At 42.2% G+C, this 18,758-nt stretch overlaps 1 pseudogene; it reads right to left on the bottom strand.

The window, feature by feature from the left end:
• Positions 1-653: 653 nt before the first annotated feature.
• On the bottom strand, positions 654-17,347 carry LOC124007999 (annotated as a pseudogene).
• Between the last annotated feature and the right edge of the window lie 1,411 nt (positions 17,348-18,758).

Raw genomic sequence — 18,758 nt, forward strand, 5'->3', positions numbered from 1 at the left:
AAACGTTTGACCTCTGTCATTGCCAACAAAGGGAATGTAACAAAGTATTGAGATCAACTTTTGTTATTGACCAAATACTTATTTTCCACCATAATTTGCAAATAAATTCATTAAAAATCCTACAATATGATTTTTTTTCTTTTTTTTCTAATTTTGTCAGTCATAGTTGAAGTGTACCTATGATGAAAATTACAGGCCTCTCATCTTCTTAAGTGGGAGAACTTGCACAATTGGTGGCTGACTAAATACTTTTTTTGCCCCACTGTATGTACAATGGGTCCCTTCTCTGTCTCTTCCACTCTCTTTCCCCACCCCATTCATTGTGACAAGCTGTCATATCGGGTTAGTCCATTAGGGACTTTTCATTGCATTTTGTTAGTTATCGATGTATAATCTATCCTGTGTGTGTGTGTTTATGTAATTCTGTGTGATGTTAGTAAATAAATCATTAAGCCAATTTGTGTATCGCTGAATCATCATTTAGACTAGGGTTTGTGCAGATTTGAAGTCAACAACGTTCAGAATGAGACTGAGGTAATAATAATAATGAATGGATGACCGGTATGATAATGATATATTCTTGAGTAATTTGGGAAATGATAACTCATTCAACTTTTTTCCGTGGTGCCCCAAGATTGCTAATGAGTTAATTATTACACGATTAAAGAAGTGGCTGGAGAGGTGGCCTGGGAGGCAGCTGGAGCGGTGGCCTGAGAGGTTGGCTGGATAGCAGTGGGCACAGTGGCCTGAGAGGTGGCTAAAGAGGTGACCTGGAAGGCAGCTGGCATGGCCAGTGTGTCAGCTAGACCAGGACGATTAGTGACAAGTGAGGGTGCAAAGTCACATTCCTGAAATATATCAGGGTTGTAGGCCCAAATGCCGGTGCACCTGAACCCAGCCTGTATATTAGTGGGTGTTGTGGCACCTGGAAGTGCTGTTTTGTCAATGCCTGGAATGTCATATATGGTCATGGTCTTCATCCTCATCCGGGCATCACTGGCAGTGTTAACCATTTTCTTCAATGGCCCGTACACACTCCTGTCCAGGGACTGGAGTTTGTGTGAAAAGTGTAGGGGGAAAGAAAGCAAGACTATGCCAGAGCACCTACAGAAATCAATGGCCCTGATAGACCGGTGTGAGCTGTGGTTGTCAAGGAGAAGGACCACCTTCCTTTCCAGGCTGACCTTGGTATGTTTGGGGAAGTGTTCAAGGAAAATTAGGAAGTTATCCTCCTGCATCCAGCCACATCCATTTCCACTTCCAACACATCCAATTGGTCCATCCTGTACAAAGTGATTCTGGTATCTTTTGCATGGGAAAACAAAAGCTGGGGGGGATTTAGTTTCCTATTGCATTTATAGCACATACCACTGACACTAGTGTTTTCTGCTGAGGTGATTGATCCAACCTGTTTGGTGGCACGTTTCGCGACCATTTCGATCAGATGTTTGTATTGTGGTTAATTCCTGTCTCGTCAACATTCCATATGGCAATGCCATTAAATCTGTATTTATTTACTACCTCACCCAGTTTGCTGAAAAACTCTGCTTCATTTGTTCTGTTGAAACGTGTGGCCCGTGACAGACGAGTAGAGTGCCACTTTAGGTAAGACGAGAATCAGTCTGCTCCCACCATAGAGCTCTCATCCCATGACTGAGGATGCTTGCAACCATATTGTTCAGCGAGTTCGTAGGCACATTTTCTGACCTGAACAATATAATAAAATGTTAATAACTTCTCCCAATTAATACTTGACATTAATAATTTACATTAGTACTCCCTCCCTTGACCTTAATTGCCACCATTGTTAACTGCTAACTTTGCCCTGACTTACTCCTCACTAATTCCTATCAAATGCTTATCTCACGAGGTGACAATCCATAATATGGATCAGCTGCATCCATGAAGACCCCGTTTCCACGACGGTAGCCAACATGAGGAAGCTCTCTCGACCCCTTCTCCTGTAGCTTCTGTCTCTCTTTGCAGAGTCACATGACATAAGCCATACAACATCGCAACCGACCTGATTACCTTCCCCCTACTCTGCGACATAATTTGATGCTCTTTTCAAAGTGTGGAGAGATACTCCCCTGTGTCTGTCTTGTCCATGATCTAGACATGAAAAAGAAAAACATCCAGTTTTACTCAGGGTTAGTTGTAACATTTTCTCACATTGTTACAACTAACCCTGACCCTTGCTGCCATTAGCTAGCTTCCATTTGAGCTAAATGTTTAAAAAAATGCATTGCTAACTTGCATAAAATATCTCTCCACAAACTGGTTATAAACCTGATATGAGTTTGGTGAATGGAACTACAATGCAGTTGATGTCATCACAAATACAAATATGGTTAAAATAATGACTTTCTTACCTCAAAATCAGATATCTGTCAATAGAATCTGCAGAGTTTATTACAGGGACTTGCTTTTTCACATGAGGGTTCAGGACTAAACTGAACATGTGCACAGTGAATCACATGATTCTACCTCACTCCTGATTGGAGGCTTTGCAAGTGCTACAACCATCACCGGTCTCCCCCTGCACAATGAGTAACGATAAGTTGGCTGTATACATGGGAATGCCTCGCACCAATGTTCCCTCTAAAATCATTGTGTGCCCGCAGTAGCCTGAGACTGCCACGCAGCGCAGAAATATCAGCCCACAGAGAGAAGCACAAGATTTAATTTCACTCAAATTTCTAGAGCAGTGGTCACCACTACAGCCCGACATCGATGGGGCAGTGCAAGTTCCTCGGTGTCCACATCACTAAGCATTTATCATGGTCCACACACACCAATACAGTCGTGAAGAGGGCACTACAACGCCTCTTCCCCTCAGGAGGCTGAAAAGATTCGGCATGGGCCCTCAGATCCTAAACATTTTCTACAGCTGCACCATTGAGACAATCTTGACTGGCTGCATCACCAGTTGGTAAGACCACTACTTGGCATCCGACCAGTAGGCGTACGGCCCAGTAAACCACTCGGGCCGAGCTCCATACCATCCAGGACCTCTATACTAAGCGGTGTCAGAAGAAGGCCGAAAGAATTGTCAGACTCCCAACCACCCAAGTCATGGACTGTTCTCTCTTCTACTGCACGGCAAGCGGTACAGATGCACCAAGTCTGGAACCAACAGGACCCTGAACAGCTTCTAAGCCATAAGACTGATAAATAGTTAGTCCGGGTAGCTATTGGTTAACTATTTAACAACCTGCCTTGACCCTTTTCTTCACTCTTGACTCATCACATACGCTGCTGTTACTGTTTATTATCGATCCTGTTATCTAGCCACTTTATTCCTACCTATATGTACATATCTACCTCAATTACCTCGTACCCCTGCACATTGACTCAGTACTGGTACCCTCGTCGATCGCCAAACATTTATGTAAAAAAACAAAACAATAAAGCCTTGTGTTCCTATTGTAACGACCCTGTGTTTATAAGCTCGGAAATCGACTGTGCCGCTTGAGCATGCTTTTGCGGCACAGTCGATAGCGCGCCGGACCTCGGGCTCAAAGGTCGAGGGTTCGAGACCTGCTCCCTGCCGTTTCATTACACTGTTTTGTTTGATTTGTCTCAGGCTGTTGACAGTAGGTGCACCCGATTCAGCTGCCATGTGGCGAATTGTTGCCATTTTGAAAAATGTAATCTTTCTGAAGGTACAAACTCTGCCCTCCCGGCGGGGCCCAGAGAGTAGATCAAGTGCACTATGGTCATACCGCCGGCCAATTGGATGGCTCAGATTATCGTGTCTGCATGAAATTAGCAGGCGTTAAAGAAAGTTACAGCAACAATGATACTGTAAGATTCAAAAAGTATAGAACCATCACTAGAAAGAGACTTACAGTGAATACAACAAAGAGCTGCTGTTTTTATGAGTTGATGTTTACGTTCTTACTCAGCACTGTCAGCACTTTGCATTCAACACTTTTATCAACCATAAAATTCCCGTTCCACCTATTTCCACTCAGCGCTACAAACAAGCTGTGCAGAAGTAATGAATGAGTAGGAAGTATATCTATAGACTTGTGTTGTTATTGTTAGTGCCTTGGGTCTTTTTTCATATTTCACTTTCTCTGTTCACAGGAGAAACAACATGAATTTGTGCTTGAGGCGGTGCAACGAGAATAATGCGGTGCAACGAGAGTTTCCCCATCAGCTGGAAGACGGTGTTCCTTTTTGGTTAGTGTCAGTGGAGGACAGGGAGAGAGTGATGTTGAGAGGCGGACCCTCAGTCTGCTGCTCTTTCCCTCAGCTGAAACTGAGCGCTGAGCTGTAGTCACTGAACAGCATCCTTACTTAGGTGTTCCTTTTGTCCAGGTGGAAAGGACAGTGTGGAGTGCAATAGAGATTGTGTCGTCTGTGGACCTGTTGGGCAAATTGGGGTGGGTCCAGGGTGTCTTGCGTGATGGTGTTGATGTGAGCCATGACCAGCCTTTCAAAGCATTTCATGTCTTCAGATACGGGGCAATATTCATTTAGACAGGTTACCTTGGTGTTCTTTAGTTGAGGGTCTATGGTGGTCTGCTTGAAACATGTAGATATTACAGACTGGCTCAGAGAGAGAGGTTGAAAATGTCAGTGAAAACACTTGCCAGCTAGTCAGCGCATGCTCCGAGTACGCATCCTGGTAATCCTTCTGGCCCTGCGGCCTTGTGAATGTTAACCTGTTTAAAGGTCTTACTCACATCAACTATGGCGAGCGTGATCAGACAGTCGTCCGGAACAGCTGGTCCTCTCATGCTGGTTTTGCTAGCCTCGAAGTGAGCATAGAAGGCATTTAGCTTGTCTGGTAGGTTCACCTCACTCGACAGCTATCGGCTGGGTTTCCCTTTGTAATCCATGATAGTTTGCAAGCCCTGACACTTCTGACGAGCGTCCGAGACGGTGTAGTAGGATTTGAACTTGGTCCTTTATTGATGCTTTGCCTGTTTGATGGATCGTCAGATTAGTGTCCGCCCCCTTGAAACGCTACCTATAATCCATGGCTTCTGGTTTGGATATGTACGTACGGTCACTGTGGGGACGCTGTCGATTCACATATTAATGAAGCCGGTGACTGATGTGGTAAACTCGTCAATGCCATTGGATGAATTCCTGAACATATTCCAGTCTGTGCTAGTGTAACAGTCCTGTAGTTTAGCATCTGCTTCAGACCACTTCCGTATTGAGCTCATGATTGAGTATGAACTCTATGAACAATAAAGTCATCGCTATCATATCAAACTCATTGCTATCATAAGTAAACTGAAACAAATTAACAATAGCCTCATGAGGATTACATTCAAATGTGAAACAAAATCATACAGTATTTTATATGATCTCCCATGATAGATAGGATTTACCATGTAAGATATTTTATTTCTAAAAATCATATGGATATTAACTCTGTCAGTGAAAATATAGCATAACATGTCCTTTAGACAGATCACTGGCTCTACTTACAAAAAGTTTAAAGTACGACAATAGTTAATTGTAAAAATCTGACCTTTGAATTGCAGCCTTGTTTCTTGGTAAACATATAGACGCATCAGAAAAGACAACGTAGTCTCCGAGCATTTTGTATTATTCTGTATGTAAATCTGAGACACTCCATTTAGTGTGATATGTTACGTTTCAAATGATCTGTATTAATTTGTGGATGTCCATCAGTTCACACATATGCTGAGCACTTGTTGGCTGCTTTTCCTTCACTCTGCGGTCTGACTCATCCCAAACCATCTCAATTTGGTTGAGGTCAGGGCACGGTGGAGGCCAGGTCATCTGATGCAGCACTCCATCACTCTCCTTCTTGGTAAAATAGCCCTTACACAGCCTGGATGTGTGTTGGGTCATTGTCCTGTTGAAACACAAATGATAGTGCCACTAAGCCCAAACCAGATGGGATGGCACATCGCTGCAGAATGCGGTGGTAGCCATGCTGGTTAAGTGTGCCTTGAATTCTAAATAAATCACAGACAGTGTCACTAGCAAAGTACCCCCACACCATAACACCTCCTCCTCCATGCCTCACGGTGGGAAATACACATGCGGAGATCATCCGCGCACCCACAATGCGTCTCACAAAGAAACAACAGTTTGACCCAAAAATATCCAATTTGGACTCCAGACCAAAGGATACATTTCCACCGATCTAATGTCTATTGCTCGTGTTTTTTGGCACGAGCAAGTCTCTTCTTCTTAATGGTGTCCTTTAGTGTTTTTTTGCATTCATTCGACCATGAAGGCCTGATTCACACAGTCTCCTCTGAGTAGTTGATGTTGAGATGTGTCTGTTACTTGAACTCTCCATTTATTTGGGCTGCAATTTCTGAGGCTGGTAACTCTAATGAACTTAATCCTCTGCAGCAGAGGTAACTCTGGGTCTTACTTTCCTGTGGTGGTCCACATGTGAGCCAGTTTCATCATAGCGCTTGATGGTTTTTTGCGACTGCACTTGAAGAAACTTTCAAAGTTCTTGACATTTTTGTATTGACTGACCTTCGTGTCTTAAAGTAAAGATGGACTGTCGTTTCTCTTTGTTTATTTGATCTGTTCTTGCCATAATATGGACTTAGTCTTTTACTTAATAGCGACATCTTCTGTATATCCCCCTACCTTGTCACAACACAAGGCACACCTGTTAATTGAAATGCATTCCAGGTGACTACCTCATGAAGCTGGTTGAGAGAATTCCAAGAGTTTGCAAAGCTCTCATCAAGGCAAAGGGTGGCTTTTGAAGAATCTCAAATCTCAAATATATTTTGATTTGTTAAACACTTTGTTGTTTACGACATGATTCAATATGTGCTATTCTACCATCAAGAAAAATGAGTAGGTGTTCCTGGTAGTGTATATGTTACGAATGAGCAATTTGTTGTGGCTAGCACTAGGGGTTAAGGTTAGGAGTTAGGTCAAAGCATTATGGTTATGGGAAGGGTTAGCTAAAGAAGTTAAGGTTATGGTTAGGGAAGGGTTAGCTAACATGCTAAGTAGTTGCAAAGTGGCAAAAATGCTAAAGTTGTCCGTGATGAGATTTGAATACGCAACCTTTGGGTTACTAGACATTTGCGTTACACACTTACCCATCCACCCTGACCAATTGCACTCCTGTCATTTGTTTTGCCTTAAATAACCTTACATCTTATGTAACATTTACCAGTCGTAAAATATTATACTAATTTGAGTACCATGTGATCTCTAGTCTGAGACCAGTCTGGAAGAGATCAGGGAATGTCATCATCAGGTCAACACCTGTATCCTCAGCACTGCAGAAGGAGAAAGAAACACTAAGCCTCCTTCAATGGTAAGAGAGGGACAACTTTTAGTACTGGGAAAACATGTGTCTTACTAGTGTTCATGGAGGTTGTGTAGTAGTAACCCCAACATGTTCTCAGGGTAGGGCTTCTTTTTGTTATCAAGTTTCTGGATCAGTTCAGATGCCAGCAGCGAACACAAAACAAAATCTGTAAATTTGCGTACCTCTCAGTATTAAAGCCTTCTACGCACTCTTCCAGGGGATATCCCACTCTATTGTGTTAGTGTTTCCATATACTGTACATATTTAAATATACACTGGGTGGTTCGGGCCCTGAATGCTGATTGGCTGACAGCTGTGGTATAACAGACCGTATACCATGGGTATGACAAATAATTTATTGTTACTGCTCTAATTACATTAGTAACCAGTTTATAATAGCAATAAGGCATCGCGCCTAAGAACAGCCCTTGGCCGTGGTAAATTGGCCATATAACACACCCCCTTGTGCATTATCTCTTAAATATACACTGAGTGTACACATTAGAGCACCTGCCTAATATTGAGTTGCACCCCTTTTGCCCCCAGAACTGCCTCAATTCGTAGGGTCATGGATTCGACAAGGTGTCGAAAGCGTTCCACAGGAATACTGGCCCATGTTGACTCCAATGCTTCCCACAGTAGTGTCAAGTTGGCTGAATAACCTCTAAGTGGTGAACCATTCTTGGAACACACAGGAAACTGTTGAGTGTAAAAACCCAGCAGCATTGCAGTTCTTGACACACTCAAACTGGTGTGCCTGGCACCTACTACTATACCCTGTTTTAAAGGCCCTTAAATCTTTTATCTTGCCCATTCACCCTCCGAATGGCACACATACACAATCCATGTCTTAATTCTCTCAAGGCTTAAAAATCCTTCTTTAAACTGTCTTGTCCCCTTCATCAACACTGATTGAAGGGGATTGACATCAATAAGGGATCATAGCTTTCACCTGGTCAGTCTCATGGAAAGAGCAGGTGTTCCTAATGTTTTATACACTCAGTGTACATGTTAAGGTAAATGATAAAAAATGACATCTGTCTCACCTTTGATCTCCACTGATAGAAGGCTCTCTCCATAGCACATTTCTCCAGAGCTTGTATGCTGCAGTTGCTTGACTGGTTCCTCTACTGATGTCAAATTCCATTGTTTCAGAATGCCAAACATCCAGAACTTTCAAAAAGTACTTCGTAAACCGTTTGTTTAAAATGAATATTGTTACTTTTTTTTTGCGATAATATGTTCATAAATAGAGTGAAAAAACAGTACTATGGTACCTAGTGAAGGGTTTCCTTCTCCATGACCCCTTGTTTCATATATACTTCCTTTAACACCACTGGTGAGTTTGTGGTTTGAACTCAAACAAATGCTTACCCACCGAGAGACACACACACATTATAATAATGTAACAAATATTTAAATAAACCGTGTATTTTACAAAAGGATAAAAAGGATAAAAGGACTTTTTGTTATATTTTTTATAGAGTTCTGAATATTTATTCATGAACAGAAGAATGTTCTTTAAAGAATTGTGTTACAGATAGGTTTAGTAACCCATAGATTGCGGACAAAATGTCCTAAATGTAGAATAAAGGTTGTTTTCTTGATATCATGGGAAAAGGTGTATGTTAAGCACTACTTTGGTTTTGGGGGATTTATTTTGTTATGAAAGACAGTGAACACATGAGCAAAGCAAACTAGCAGTTTATTTACTATCTGTAAACGTAACCACAAAGTAATATCATGAAGGACAACTCTACAGATACAGACACCATGTACAACCAATTTGAAAGAAGAAGAAGATCACATGGGTCAAGTAACGTAAAAGGTAAGGTCAAACACAAGGCATGTGAGTATAGCTAAAAGCTAAATATATATTCTAGAATATAGGCAGGTAGCAGACGGGGGCCTCGAGTGCCAAGACATATGATCTACACACACCGTATAAAGTGCAAAACTAATGAAGCCACTGATGATAAGTGAATACCAGAAAACCAATGGTGGTGATGAGATAAAGGCAAAAGTAAGCCTGGTCAATTTGTCGGCCCACTCTCTCCCAGTACCCAGGCTTTTTCTTGTCACATCTCACGCTAGCAAAAAACCATTTCTGCCGTATGTTCCGCACCTCTAGGATCCGCTGCAGTAGGCGGGGATTGCTCAGCCAGTCTCCATTAAGGTCCTTGTTTGGAATGTCCTCAACCTTCACCAGGCTGATCTCAGCATCTCTCTGAGACTCTAGGAGGACAATGGGAGGTTTTGTAGCAAGTACTTAGAAACATAAGGAAAGATCTTGAGCATCATGAACAATCCCCTTCCTCCCCTCATAGAATCAACATGGCGTTGACCCAAGAATCAACACTCTTATGAGGATGACAAAACAACGAGAGATTTCACCTCTTTGGCATTCGGTCTCTTCCGGAGTCTCTTCACAGGTCTTAGGAGAGGTCTGGATGTCGTGATCAACCCTGCTGTCCATATCAATCAGGAAGCTCACCAGCATGGTCTCCAGGAGACTGAGGCCCGTGAGGGCAAAGATTACGATGCAGTAAAGAGCTGGAGATGGAGGACAAATGATGTGAAGATGAGATGAAGACTTCACATTGTACATTTCCTATCCTTAATAACAAAATTGCAGGTTTATTGTGGGTTTGTGTTTAACAGTGTTACATGATACTGTGCGCAGCGGGCTTATGTTATCATAAACTGATAGAGATGTGTTCCTATAATCACGCAACTGCTTGACATGTTCTTTTTATCAACAAAATGTCAACTGTGGCCCCAGATGACCAGACTTGACCATTTACGGTACAAAATAACATAAAGTGCTAACAGCTTAGCCATGATCAAACAGTTCATTAGAAAACATTAGCCTTGCAAAACAGTTTTAGCTTAGCTAGGATCTATTGGTCACTATCCACTGTTGTGCTATCACAGACTGGAACATGTTCCGGGATTCCTCCGATGGCATTGAGGAGTACACCACATCAGTCACTGGCTTTATCAATAAGTAAATCAAGGATGTTGTCCCCACAGTGACTGTACTGACATACCCCAACCAGAAGCCATGGATTACAGGCAACATTCGCACTGAGCTAGAGGGTAGAGCTGCCGCTTTCAAGGTGCAGGACTCTAACCCGGAAGCTTATAAGAAATCTTGCTATGCCCTCCGACGAACCATAAAACAGGTAAAGCGTCGATACAGGGCTAAGATTGAATCCTACTACACCGGCTCCGACGCTCGGGCTTGCAAACTATTATAGACACAAAGGGAAGCACAGCCGCGAGCTGCCCAGTGACATGAGCCTACCAGACAAACTAAATCACTTCTATGCTCGCTTCGAGGCAAGCAACACTGAGGCATGCATGAGAGCATCGGCTGTTCTGGACGACTGTGTGATCACGTAGCCCACGTGAGTAAGACCTTTAAACAGGTCAACATTCACCAGGCCGCAGGGCGAGACGGATTACCAGGACGTATGCTCTGGGCATGTGCTGGCCAACTGGCAAGAGTCTTCACTGACATTTTCAACATGTCCCTGATTGAGTCTGTAATACCAACATGTTTCAAGCAGACCACCATAGTCCCTGTGCCCAAGAACATGAAGGCAACCTGCTTAAATGATGGCTCACATCAACACCATTATCCCAGAAAAAAAGGAACAAAAGGAACATCTATGTGAGAATGCATGCTCAGTCTCCTCCTGTACTCCCTGTTCACCCATGACTGCATGGCCTGGCACGACTCCAACACCATCATTAAGTTTGCAGACCACACAACAGTGGTAGGCCTGATCACCGACAACAGCGAGACAGCCTATAGGGAGGAGGTCAGAGACCTGGCCAGGTGGTTCCAGAATAATCAATCAATCAAATTTTATTTATATAGCCCTTCGTACATCAGCTGATATCTCAAAGTGCTGTACAGAAACCCAGCCTAAAACCCCAAACAGCAAGCAATGCAGGTGTAGAAGCACCTATCCCTCAAAGTAACCAAGACTAAGGAGATGATTGGGGATTACAGGAAAAGGAGGACCGAGCACGCCCCCATTCTCATCGACGGGGCTGTAGTGGAGCAAGTTCCTTGGTGTCCACATCTCCAACAAACTAGAACGGTCCAACCACACCAAAGACAGTCGTGAAGAGGGCACGACAAAACCTATTCCCCCAGGAAACTAAAAAGATTTGGCATTGGTCCTCAGATCCTCAAAAGGTTCTACAGCTGCAACATCAAGATCATCTTGACTGGTTGCATCACTGCCTGGTACAGCATTTGCTCAGCCTCCGACCGCAAGGCACTAATATATAATAATATAATAATAATAATATATGCCATTTAGCAGACGCTTTTATCCAAAGCGACTTACAGTCATGTGTGCATACATTCTACGTATGGGTGGTCCCGGGATCGAACCCACTACCCTGGCGTTACAAGCGCCATGCTCTACCAACTGAGCTACAGAAGGACCGAGGGTAGTGCGTACGGCCCAGTACATCACTGGGCTAAGCTGCCTGCCATCCAGGACCTCTACACCAGGCGGTGTCAGAGAAAGACCCTAAAAATTATCAAAGACCTCAGCCACCCCAGTTATAGACTGTTCTCTCTACTACCGCATGGCAAGTAGTGGTACCGGAGTGCCAAGTCTAGGACAAAATGGCTTCTCAACAGTTTCTCCCCTTAAGCCATAAGACTCCTGAACAGGTAATCAAATGGCTACCCGGACTATTTGCATTGTGTGCAAATTCATGTACATACTACCTCAATTGGCCGGACCAACCAGCGCTCCCGCACATTAGCTAACCGAGTTAGCTGCATTGTGTCCCGCCACCCGCCACCCAACACCCGCCAACCCCTCTTTTACGCTACTGCTACTCTCTGTTTATCATATATGCATAGTCACTTTAACCATATCTACATATACATACTACCTCAGTCAGCCCGACTAACCGGCGTCTGTATGTAGCCTCGCTACTGTATATAGCCTCGCTACTGTATATAGCCTCGCTACTGTTATTTTTCACTGTCTTTTTACTGTGGTTTTTATTTCTTTACTTACCTATTGTTCACCTAATACCTGTAAGTAATCATTTCCCTGTAACGTCTACACCTGTTGTATTCGGCGCATGTGACAAATAAACTTTGATTTGGAGAGGTAGATGGATTGAGATTTGACATGGTACGATTGGTAGTTAATATTATTACCTATGAGTGGCAGGTCATCTGCTGTGGAAGGCAGGATGTCATTTAGAATCAGCAGTAAGACAGAGATGGACAAGAGTATGGTCACTTTGTAGCCCAGCTTTTCCCCTTGGCCTCATCAATGAAAAAGGAGGCCAAGTCCAGGATGAGGAAAAACAAGAGTGGTAGTAGGAGGTTGATCACATATAAAAGGGGCCTTCTTCGTATGCTGATCTGTGAGGAAAATAGTAACTTACTGGATTTAACATGTTTTTTGAGAATGATCAAATACCATGAGAGAACACATTCCTGTTCAAGTTCTTGCTCTCTCTGATTTGCATACCTTGTAGACCAGCTTGTCCCAAACAATGTTGTTGTCGTAGATGAGCTTTTCCATGGACAACCTAATGCCCAGGAAGTCCCATTCCCCCAATGTAACCATGACCTTTTCGGAAAATTGGCTCATGATAATGCTGTTGGAGAAGGGCCCCAACTTTATACCTATCAGTAAAAAGATTAAAGAAAATAAATTATACCTCCTGCGTGTGTGTGTGTCTGTGTGTGTGTGTGTGTGTGTGTGTGTGTGTGTGTGTGTGTGTGTGTGTGTGTGTGTGTGTGTGTGTGTGTGTGTGTGTGTGTGTGTGTGTGTGTGTGTGTGTGTGTGTGTGTGTGTGTGTGTGTGTGTGTGTACCTTTTAGCATAAAGGAAATAAAGGTAATGCTGCAGTTCTGGGTGTCAAAGGGGAACTTAAAAGATTCATCTTGCAGGTGGTGGTCAACCGGCGGCTTTCTGTCACATAGGCCATGCCAGAGTGGGCCACCTCTGTGTAGGGGCTCAATGTGATACTGCCTGTATCAGAAATGCTGAGGGTGCAGACAACAGTGTATAAGTATTCAGCTACAGTTAGAGTTGACTTATTTTAAAGAGACATACTGTCATTATTATATGATTTCTTTGCTAACATTACATCATGGGGCAACAGATTTAGTTTAAATTCACTTGGCATTAGATATCAGACTGCAGGTCAGGCCCATTGTGTTTTTCATTAAAAGCAAACAAGACATCACTCTCCCCTAGCTGAGTAAACTCTACTCTGTCCATATGCAGTATACATCTCTGTGGAGTTGAGTTGCGGAGTGTACCACCGGCTACATTGAGTTGCTATCAGTCGATACCGTGGTCCTTTCTTTGTTTGCTGAAATCCATACTTTTTAATATAACTCATCAAATACAAATCATCCTTCTCCTTTCTGTTGCTCTAAGATGGCGACTCAGTGCAAATGCACATGTGCAAATCAATCGAATCTCAGCCTACAATTAAAGTTGAATGAAAAATGATGGATTTCAGCAAACAAAGAAAGGACCACAGTTACACAGGACAAACATCGGTACACAGTAAAGGTTTAACAATTGACATTTGTATAAGTATCGTCTGATAGCGACTCGATGTCATCACAGGACACTCCAGATATGTGTGGACTGAAATGACTTTACTCAGCTACGCTCTCCTAGACAACGAGACATATTTGCCGTTTTTAAGACGCTTATGAAGAGAGCAGATTCCAGTAGGAAACACATCCGTTCTAATTGCCATGAGTGAAAACAGCCTTCTCATAGAAGTACCTGTAATCTATGGTATATCTTGTCCCTGAAACAGTGTGCTAAACACACACAGAGAAATGGGGTTCTCACACACAATGCTCATGCCCAATGTCAAGGATGTTTCGGATTTTTCATTGAACCTCTTGTCAAACATGCACTATTATTGACATTCACTAGAGTACTCTACACTTCAATTACTTTTGACATCATGGCATTGTAAGCGTGTGCAAATGATATCAATCATTTCAACATCCCTATGATGAATGGTACTCACTCCTCTAAGATCATGACATCTGGTATCCACAGCATGTCTCTGGGAACTGCTACGCTCTCAATCCCACACCAGTCATTGGGTTCCCACGATATCAGTTCATTCTCCCAGCCCTGTAAAAAAACATGGGAGTGAAGAGGCTCATGGGTGAATAAAACCACAATCTATTTTTGAGTCATTACAGATCAAGGTAAAAGCTAAACCTATGTGTTTTTATTAAAACATGATATAACACTGCAGTGAATGGATGGTGTTATTGGTCAAGAGTGCAATTGAGTCATGAGGAACCAATGACATTCATATCGATGATGAATGGTTCTTGTGTCTGATTAGGCAGGTGGAGTATTCAATATCTAACATGAGGAGAGCAAGAGGTCAAATGAGATGAAGACATTCACAGCCTTTTAGAGATGGATTGACGTTATGTCAATATAATCTATAGTTACTAGGCAATTCCATGGTAAAGGAATTACGCTGAGGCTCATATTTCTCGCTTTAAAATCTATGCCAAACAAAAACCAATGATCGCAAAGTTAAACAAACCATATAACTCTATGTTAAAAGTAGTCCTTGTGTAATAATCGAATGTGTCATCCAGACAGACACTCAAAGTCGATCACTGTCCATGGTGCTGAAGTTGCAACATGTCTATGCAGCTGCATGCCTATCGAATCGATGATAGGCTTTCTATGGTGCCAGGGCTTTGCTTTAGCTAATGGATAAATGTTTATTAGTAGGTCTGTTTGGTCGCAATTGTCTCAGGTTAAGCCTAACATTTGAAGCTATACACGGTGTCACAATGCTGTATATTTAGACCGCTGGCTGTAATGGATTTAGACCGCTGGCTGTAATGGATTTAGACCGCTGGCTGTAATGGATTTAGACCGCTGGCTGTAATGGATTTAGACCGCTGGCTGTAATGGATTTAGACCGTTGGCTGTAATGGATTTAGACCGCTGGCTGTAATGGATTTAGACCGCTGGCAATAATGGATTTACTTTTTGAGTAACTAAAGTTGGGAATTCAAACATTGCAGATTATTATTCTTTTGTATCGAAAATGAATGTGACAATCAGCTACCAATGGATTTGGTAGCTGTCCTGTATAGACTAACTGAACCTGCATTACATGAGCCGTCCTCGCGCTTTCTCCTAGCTTGGATAAAGAGTGGTTGTTTGTAAAAACCAGTCTATTAATGCCAAATAATACAGTCAGTCCACCCTCAAAACACTAACTACTAGAGATTGTTTCAGTATGCAGTGTACTATCAATAGCTACAGTATATACTGTCTTTAGCTGCAATTTAGGTGCTATTTATAAATGTTTTCAGAAATCCTCCTTTTTATGTGTGCAAATTTGTGTCCACGGCTTGTAGGGTCTAGGTTGCGGGTCAACCTGTTTTCTATAATGTGTATTGCCAACCCATACAGTCTTTCCTGAGACATTTTGCATTGTATGTCCATTGCACTGCAAACAATTGAAATATAGTCTTGATTCTTGAATGATGCATGCCAAGATATAGCAGAGACAAGAGACTGTTAATATTGCAACCACACAACTCAAACACCTGTTCAAAAAAGAAAACATGATTAACTGTACTGTACTTACCATTGAGATCATCACATGGGAGGTGAAGGTTTGGGACTTCTCATTCTGCAAACAATCAGAAATGAAAGGATGTCACAGAGACAACACTGGATGGAGTGTGTGGTAGTGCATGCAGTGCATATTGTGTATTTACTTACACAGGTATCATTCAGTGCACTGCATTACAAAGTACTGAAATCAGTTTAGTGCTAGTCACTTTAACATACCAGTTAAATGTAACTAAATGTAATCCATGGAATCCCCAAAAGTAATTATTTATCATGAGAGAGCTATAAACAATAACTAGTAATGCTGCATACTCGGAGAAAGGTTACAATCTCACCTTTCTGGTAAAAATAGTTATACATTGCTGAGGTGTAGCCACTTTTGAGGACACAAGCTCAAGTACACAGTACAAATATTTTATATGATGTATTTCCTATTCAACAAAACTGTATGAATAAGGCTCAAAATGACATATGCATTCTAAAGATAGTGTGATAAAATTATAAAAGGGCTAACTATAAGATTTCACCTTCCTCATATCTGTAAAATACATATTTGTATGTTTTAGTGTTAGAGAAAATGTGCATATTTTCGAAAGGTCTCTTGATCAACACTTTTGCCCCCATCGCTGTGAATGTCGCACAGAGCTCTATCTTGGCTTCCTGAACTCATTAGGAACTTGCCTTTCATCTCAAATATATTGTCCATGACAAGCAGAACATTTTTTTTTTTGGTTTAAAATCTGTGAATTGTTTGAAATGAATGACTATAAATTGATAGTGATGAAACCACTCTTCTGCTGCGCTACGATGTAAGGATTGCAGGCATGTGCTTTGTCAGTGGCTGTGACACGAGGTTCGGCTAGGAGTTGACGGACAGTCGGAAGAGCGAATGAAATGGTAGGAGATGTTTATTAACATACAGTACAAAGGGTGCATGAATGTATCAGTCAGTGGTCAATCCACAAGGAATATGAAACAACAGACACTATTGAAAGTTAGATCTGAATCTGTAAACTGCAAGGAGCTAAAAACACTTACCACATCCAAAATACCATATAGATAAGTGTCCACCATAACCGGCGTAGGTGTTGTCCAGTTCCACACCGGCCGCACATTTGATAAACTCTCACTTTTCTGTGACAGACCCAGGTGATCTAGAAGACGATGATAGGAACAATTGCTCATACTTGAGACGCCACCTGCTAAGGAGATGAGGTCCCATATTAGACATTATGCCAGGTACCATAATAATGGCAAACAGGACCGGTTAACTTCCTCTCATCAACCAAGTGTACACTGTGCAACTCACGACTGTGCAAGGCATTAGCTCCGGGAGCTAACGTATGTCTACAGGTCTCAAGCAAGGTTACTCATCATGCGGAAAATGGCTAATTGAACCACCTTGAGAACTCACCCATCAGAGCCAGTGAATATAGAAGCCATAGAGTGATCATCATTGCTGTGTGTGCAGGCTCACAGAGTGGGGTCCAAGTGGCAGGGCTGCATTTTTTATGTGTGTGAGTGTATTGCTAGTGCGCATGACTCAGTCAACACCATCATTTTTCATTACTTTTGTCAGAGGAACAGAGTAATAAAAAATATCCATTCTGGTTCAAATGTGTAGTTCCGCCTATTGCCTAGGGTAAAGCTCCAGTACTGAACGACAGAGATTGGATTCAGTGAGGGTCTGAGCGGAGAGGAGCAGCTTGTGATCAGTAGCCTCATCTCACCTCATGTTCAACACCACTGCATTTGTGGTTTGATGTAAGAGAGAAGAATATGTGCGTTAGAAAATTGTATTACAGAGAAGTTTAACTAACCCATAGATTGCAGACAAAATGTCATAAATGTATAATAAAGGTTGTTTTCTTTATATCACAGGGGAAAAAGTGTATGTTAAGCACTACTTGGGTCAAATCATCTGCCCACTCTCTCCCATTACCCAGGCTTCTTCTTGTCACATCGGCCAATTTCCAACCTTCCATTCTTCAGCCAAATTGGTTTTCAAACAGCAAAATCATTTTTTTACGTTAAAAAAGGAAATCCAATCTGGTTTTCATGCCCGCGGCAAAGAGACAGCCTTAGTTAAAGTGGTAAATGGTCTTAGAGCCAACTCAGATGCTAAACAGCTCTCTGTCCTTGGATTTATTAAGTGCTGCATTCGACACTATTGACCAAGATGTCCTTCTGGACAGACTGGAGAGGTGTGTTGGCCTCTCTGGTCCAGTTCTAAATTGGTTTCGGACCTATTTAACCGGTCAAGAGTTTTTTGTCACTCTTGTTGAACATAACTCAGAAAAAATAGATATCACATGTGCCTTTCCACAAGGTTCGATTTTGAGTCCGGTTTATATACTGTATATTACACCTTGGCAGCGTTATCAGAAAGCACAGCGTTGATTTGTACTGCTATGCAGAAGATTCACAACTTTACATTTCCCTGTCACCAGATGATTTTAGCTCCACACAAATCATTAGACTGTATTAGTCAGTGGTTTAAAATACTTGGATGGCTCACAACTTCCTCCAGCTAAATTAATACAAGGTCATTAATATTGGAGCCAAAGCACAGAGAGAGAATCTGGCAGCACGTTTTAATTCACGGGCAAAATAAGATGAAACACCAGGGAAAAAGCCTCGGTGTCATTTTAGATTCCGAACTCAATTTCAAATCACACATTGGGAATGAGACCAAAATAGCTTTTTACCACCTGAGGAACATTGCCAATGTGCGGCCATTTCTCTCTCAGGCTGATACAGGGAGACTCATCCATGCTTTTACTACAAGCAGGCTTGACTACTGCAATGCTCTCCTGTCTGGTCTACCCA

Source organism: Oncorhynchus gorbuscha, linkage group LG21 (genome assembly GCF_021184085.1).
Source record: "Oncorhynchus gorbuscha isolate QuinsamMale2020 ecotype Even-year linkage group LG21, OgorEven_v1.0, whole genome shotgun sequence".
NCBI classification, from domain to species: Eukaryota; Metazoa; Chordata; class Actinopteri; order Salmoniformes; family Salmonidae; genus Oncorhynchus; species Oncorhynchus gorbuscha.